Below are 6,031 nucleotides of genomic sequence, written 5' to 3'. Positions count from 1 at the left end.
ATGCTCCCTGTGTCTTTTGTCCTTTTTTCATTCTCCTGCATGACTGTGAATCTGTGTCTTTCTGAATGGTGTCTTGTGAAACTGTGTGTCTCTGTGTATTTCTGTCTATATGTATATATGCCTGTTGCACGAACTGTGTGAGTTGTGTTTGTTTGTATGTGTTTGTGTATATAACCCTAACAAATGATTTCACTCTCTATTGAACTGCATAGAAAACATATCATGAGGAATAAGTTTGATACTTTACAAATCAAAATTTAGTTTTTAAGGGTTTATGCTGCTAACTTCAGCTGATCCCACCTGACCCAGATAACGTTTTTTAACTAATCGATAATGATAAATTGTTGTATTTCACCTTTATGATTGATTTTTTGGAACTTGTTTTTATTAAAATTATATTCTATATTTGAACATATAATAGTTTATCTCTTTTAAATGAAAACAGTTTAAATTATACTCTTTACTTATAAAGGTTGCAGAGAATGTAAGGATAATTTCCTTAAAAAATTGGGGGTAAGCTATTGTTTTACTAATATTTTTATTACTTTTAAAAATAATGATTAAAATAATATTTATTTTGAAATTATTTTAAAAATTGATGTCTTTTCATCATGGTGGCCCTAGACATAAGGTGCTTCAGGACTACCACAAGAAAATGCTAAGCACAAGGAAATTGAGGACCATTGTAAGAAACTAAGGAAACAATTAAACGAATTTACATGCAGTAGGAAATGTCTAAAAATTATCTGAAGGTAGTACAATGTATTGGACAGATTGTGGTTGAACTGCTTAAACAATTGACAGATGAAAAATTCACTGTCAATGGGACAAATGGACCAAAATATATCATAGGTTATTTTCATCAGTTTGAAAGTAAGCTGAGGCCAGACACAGGACTAGCTTTGGATATGACTATACTAAGCATATTGAGGTATTTGCAAATGGGTGGATACTTTGGTTTACATGTCTCATGAGGACACTGGAAATGTTTCTTGTTCTGAGATTTGAGGGAATTTAGAGAAGATTCAGAAGTTAAGAAAGGTAATAGAATTTCCTCTTACAAAGAGATTTTTTTCGCGCTTGTTGGAATAATACCTCCAAAACGCTGTTTGATAGATAGACCACCAGGCCATGTGAAGGCACTTCTGGCATGAGTTGCTACTATCCACCTGGACTGAAACTTCTTTTTGTTTATTGATTATTATGGAGCTCTAAATTCTCTCTTTCATTCCACGCCTCTACCCTCCTCTTCAAATCCTTTCCCAAGGTTCACAAACTCCCAAATTACTCAGGAGATCTTGTCTTTTCATAATTCCCATGTACATTAGATCTATGTGTGTCTCTCTTATGGTCCTAATTGGTGCCTAACAGCTCTGGGATAGTGATTTGTAGGCTGGTTTTCTTTGCTTTGTGTTTAAAAACCACCTATGAGGGAGTACATGTGATAATTGTCTTTCTGTATCTGGGTTACCTCACTCAAATTGATGTTTTCTAGCTCTATCCATTTGCTTGCAAAACTCAAGATATAACTTTTTTTCTGCTGTGTAGTAGTCCATTGTGTAAATGTATCACATTTTCCTTATTCATTCTTCAGTTGAGGGACATTTAGGTTTTTTCCATGTTCTGACTATGACAAACAATGCTGTTATGAACATATTTGAGCACATGTCCTTGTGACATGACTGAGCATCCTTTGGATATATACTAAAAAGTGGTATTATTGTGTCTTGAGGAAGGTTGTTTTCTAGTTTTCTAAAAAATTGCCACACTGACATCCAAAGGGTAGTGAGGAAGTGCTTTTCTATACCTATGTGTTCAAGTGTGCTTTCCATTTTCTCTCCTATAGGGTTCAGTGTGGCTGGATTTATGTTGAGGTCTTTGATCCATTTGGACTTGAGTTTTGTGCATGATGATAGATATGGATCTATTTTTATTCTTTTACATGTTGATATGCATTTATGCCAGGACCATTTATTAAATGTGTTTTCTTTTTTCCATTTGATATTTTTTGCTTCTTTGTCAAAAATCAGGTGTTGGAAGTTTAGTGGACTAATATCCAGGTCATTGATTTTGTTTCATTGGTCTGACTATCTGTTTTTATGCCAGTACTAAGCTGTTTTCAGTACTGTAGCTCTGTAATAGAGTTTGAAGTCAGGGAGTGTGATGCCTCCAGATGTTCTTTTATTGTACAGGATCATTTTGGCTATTCTGGGTTCTTTGCTTTTCCATATGAAGTTGAGTACCGTTCTTTCCAGGTCTTTTAAGAATTTTACTGGGATTTTGATGTGCATTGCATTGAATCTGTAGATTGTTTTTGGTAGGATTGACATTTTTACTATGCTAATTCTGACTACCCAAGAACATGGGATATCTTCCCACTTTCTGGTGTCCTCTTTAATTTCTTTCTTCAAAGATTTAAAGTTATTGTCATACAAGTCTTCCACCTGTTTGGTTAGAGTTTGTCTGAGATATTTTATGCTATTTGTGGCTATTGTGAAGGGTGATGTTTCTCTGATTTCTTTCTAAGCTCTTTTATCATTTATGTACAGGAGGGCTCATGATTTTTTTTTTGATTTAATATTGTATCCTGATACATTACTGAAAGTGTTTATGATTTTTAAAAGTTGCTTGGGAGAATTTTGGGGGACGCTTATTTAAGCTATCATATCATCAGCAAATAGTCAGAGGATGACTTCTTGTTTCTGATTTGTATCCCTTTGCTTTTCTTTTGGTGTCTTAATGCTCTAGCTAGGACCTCAAGAACTATATTGAATAGAAATGGAGAGAGTGGACAACCTTGTCTTGTTCCTGATTTCAGTGGGATCACTGGGAGTCTCTCTCCATTTAGTTTGATGTTTGCCATTGGCTTGCTGTATATTGCCTTTATTATGTTTATGTATGGTCCTTGGATTCCTGCTCTCTCCAAGACCTTTATCATGAAGGTATCCTATATTTTGTCAAATGCTTTTTCCTCATCTAATGAGATGATCGTATTTTTTTTTTCATTTTTCAGTTTGATTATATGGTAAATTACATTGGCAGATTTCCAAATGTTGAACTGTCCCTACATCTCTGGGATGAAGCCAATTTGATCATGCTGATGATGGTTCTGATGTGTTCTTGGATTTGATTTGCCAGTATTTTATTTAGTATTTTAGCATCAATATTCATGAGTGAGATTGGTCTGTAATTATCTTTCTTAGTAATATATTTCTGTGGTTTGGGTATCAGGGTAATTGTAGCCTCATAAAAAAGGGGTTGGCAATGTTGCTTTTGTTTATATTTTGTGGAATAATTTGAGGATTATTGGTATTATTTCTTCTTTGAAAATCTTGTAGAATTCTTTTTTGGTTTGGAGATTTTTGATGACTGGTTCTATTTATTCAGCAGTTAAAGGTCTGTTTAATTTGCTAATCTGGTCTTGATTTAATTTTGGTAAGTGATATTTATCCAGAACATTGTTCATTTCCTTTGTTTTCCAATATTGTGGAGTACAGGTTTTTGAAATATGCTGTGTCTGTTGTTATATCCCCCTTTTCATTTCTGATTTTGTTCATTTGGATACTCTCTGCCTTTTGGTTAGTTTGGTAAAGGTTTGTCTATTTTGTTGACATAAATACATATATTTGTGCTCTAAAAATAAAGCTTGCCTAAAGATCAGAGAAAGAGAGGATAGCCATTAGTTAGCAATAGCAGTTTGGAGATCTATACAGACAGACTGAAAGTGATATATCTGGGCAGAGAGAGGAAGTTATAAGGCCAGATAGAGAGAAGGCTTGATTTTAAGAAAAAATATATGACACAAAATCTAACATTAACAAGAAAATTATTTTTATACATGGTTACTTATCAATCAATTTATTTCAGACTAATATTCACTAACTGCAAGGGACATTAAGTAATTATCTTATGTAATAAAACTAAATACTAAGATATCCCAAATTACTTCTTTTAAAAAGAGGGAAATAATTAGCACGCATAATATATGTTGTGTGAAAGATAGTGTCATAATAATACAAAATGAATAAGAGTAATAAATAATAAAAATGAAACAAATTTAAATTGGACTTAAAAAAGCAAAATGTACACTAGGTAACTTTGGGGTGAAAGTTTCTATCTCTCTCAAATTTAAAATACCTATCATTGTAAACACATTTTTTTTAGAAAAAATTATAAAAAGGAGTCACAATCATTTGTTTTTACCAATTAGATATATCTTTAAATATATATTAAGTAAGTTGATATGATAAAATAAATATTTTTAATTATTTTTCTAATTTCCTTATTGTTATTTTTACATTAAGCCACTATCTGCAATGCAGTCACCAAGAACCTGGTAATAAACACAGGTTTGTAATTGACTTTGAACTCTAGCTTCTTAGAGTCAACCACTTTTATGACTGTTTTTATGAAGTCTTCTAGAACTACAAAATTATGATCCACAGTAATGGCAATCATACCGGTTTCAGTACAAATATTTCTCATGTCTGTCCCTTTAAAGACATCTGAAAGCTTTACAATTGCTTCATAATATATTTCACCATGCTTTTTGTAATATGGCCTGCAAAGATTTTCAATATATATATATATATATATATATATTTCTGTCTAATATTCCTGAACACAACAAAGCAGAATCATGTGTATCTGGTATATTTGTAGCCATGACCATTTTAACTCTATGCAGAGTATCAAATCCATCAATTTGATTTAGTAACTCTATTAAATTATTCTGAAGCTCTCTGTCAGCCTATGTACCCTCAGAAATTTGAAAGCCACAAATAGCATGTATTTTATCTATAAAAATGATGCATGACTGGCAGTCCCTTCCACAATTAAACATTTCTCTCTAACCACATGAACACATTCACCAATGTACTTGTCTAAATAGAACTAGATACAAACAATAAGAAGTTGCAGTCCAAATCCCAGAGAAGGGAAAAACACGCAAATTAGCATCAACAACAATGAAAACTAAAACAAGAAGAAATATCAATTACTGGTCATTAATATCCCTTAATATAAATTAACACAACTCACTTATAAAAAAGAACAGTTTTTTGGATATTGGATACAAAACAAAATCCATCCTTCTTCTACATACAAGAAACTCACCTCAACCTCAAAGACAGACATTATCTTAGAGTAAAGAGTTGGGGAAAATATACCAATCAAATGGACCTAAGAAACAAGCAGATGTAGCTATGCTAATATCAAGCTAAAATATATCAAAGAGACAAAGAAGGACATTTCATATTAGTCACAGGAAAAATCGAGAAAATCTCAATACTGAACATCTATGCCCCAAATACAAGGGCACCCTCATATGTAAAAGAAACACTTTTAAAGCTTAAATCATACATTAAACCTGACACACTAATAGTGGGAGACTTCAACACTCTACTCTCATCACTTGACAGGTCAATCAAGCAAAAACTGAAGAAATAAGGGAACTAGCAGATGTTATGACTCAAATATAGGTTCTACCATATGAAGCACACAGAGTTAGTTTTCCAGGCTTCATTCTTGCATTGATGTTGTTCATGCTCACCCTGTAGTACTGGTGTCTCAAAGAGACTGATGTCTTCTATTGCTACTAGGTTGCATTTTCACAAATAGCCTCCTGGCATCTCTTCGCGGTGGCAAGTCTCAACTTCTCTTCATGAACTATTTAATTCTTGGCTTTCATTTGCTAGTAAGACTAGCAATTTACTCTCTTATATACTTTCTTATACAATTTACTCTCCTGGCTTTTAACAGAACCAAACTTCTGTTGCTCTCCTTGGTCCCATCCTGACTTCAAAAACAGTACCATCTGTGTGACAGTTATTACTAAGTCCACCTGCCAGCACAAGGTACAACCTTGTCTGCCTCTATAACATACCTCTCCATACTATCAGGACACATTTCACAGATTTCATGTCACTGATGCTAGTCTTTTCTTCATCATTCCCTATTTCTCAATTTCACCTTACCAGCATAAATTATCCTTATAAATCAAAGATTTCACATCAATGTTGCTGGTATCTTG

At 33.1% G+C, this 6,031-nt stretch overlaps 1 pseudogene; it reads right to left on the bottom strand.

Annotated features, from left to right (window-relative positions):
• Nucleotides 1–4,299: 4,299 nt before the first annotated feature.
• On the bottom strand, nucleotides 4,300–4,931 carry LOC113455509 (annotated as a pseudogene).
• Between the last annotated feature and the right edge of the window lie 1,100 nt (nucleotides 4,932–6,031).

The sequence above is a fragment of the Microtus ochrogaster genome, unplaced genomic scaffold (assembly GCF_000317375.1).
Source record: "Microtus ochrogaster isolate Prairie Vole_2 unplaced genomic scaffold, MicOch1.0 UNK55, whole genome shotgun sequence".
Lineage (NCBI taxonomy): Eukaryota > Metazoa > Chordata > Mammalia > Rodentia > Cricetidae > Microtus > Microtus ochrogaster.
This window is presented reverse-complemented; position numbering and strand designations above follow the sequence as displayed.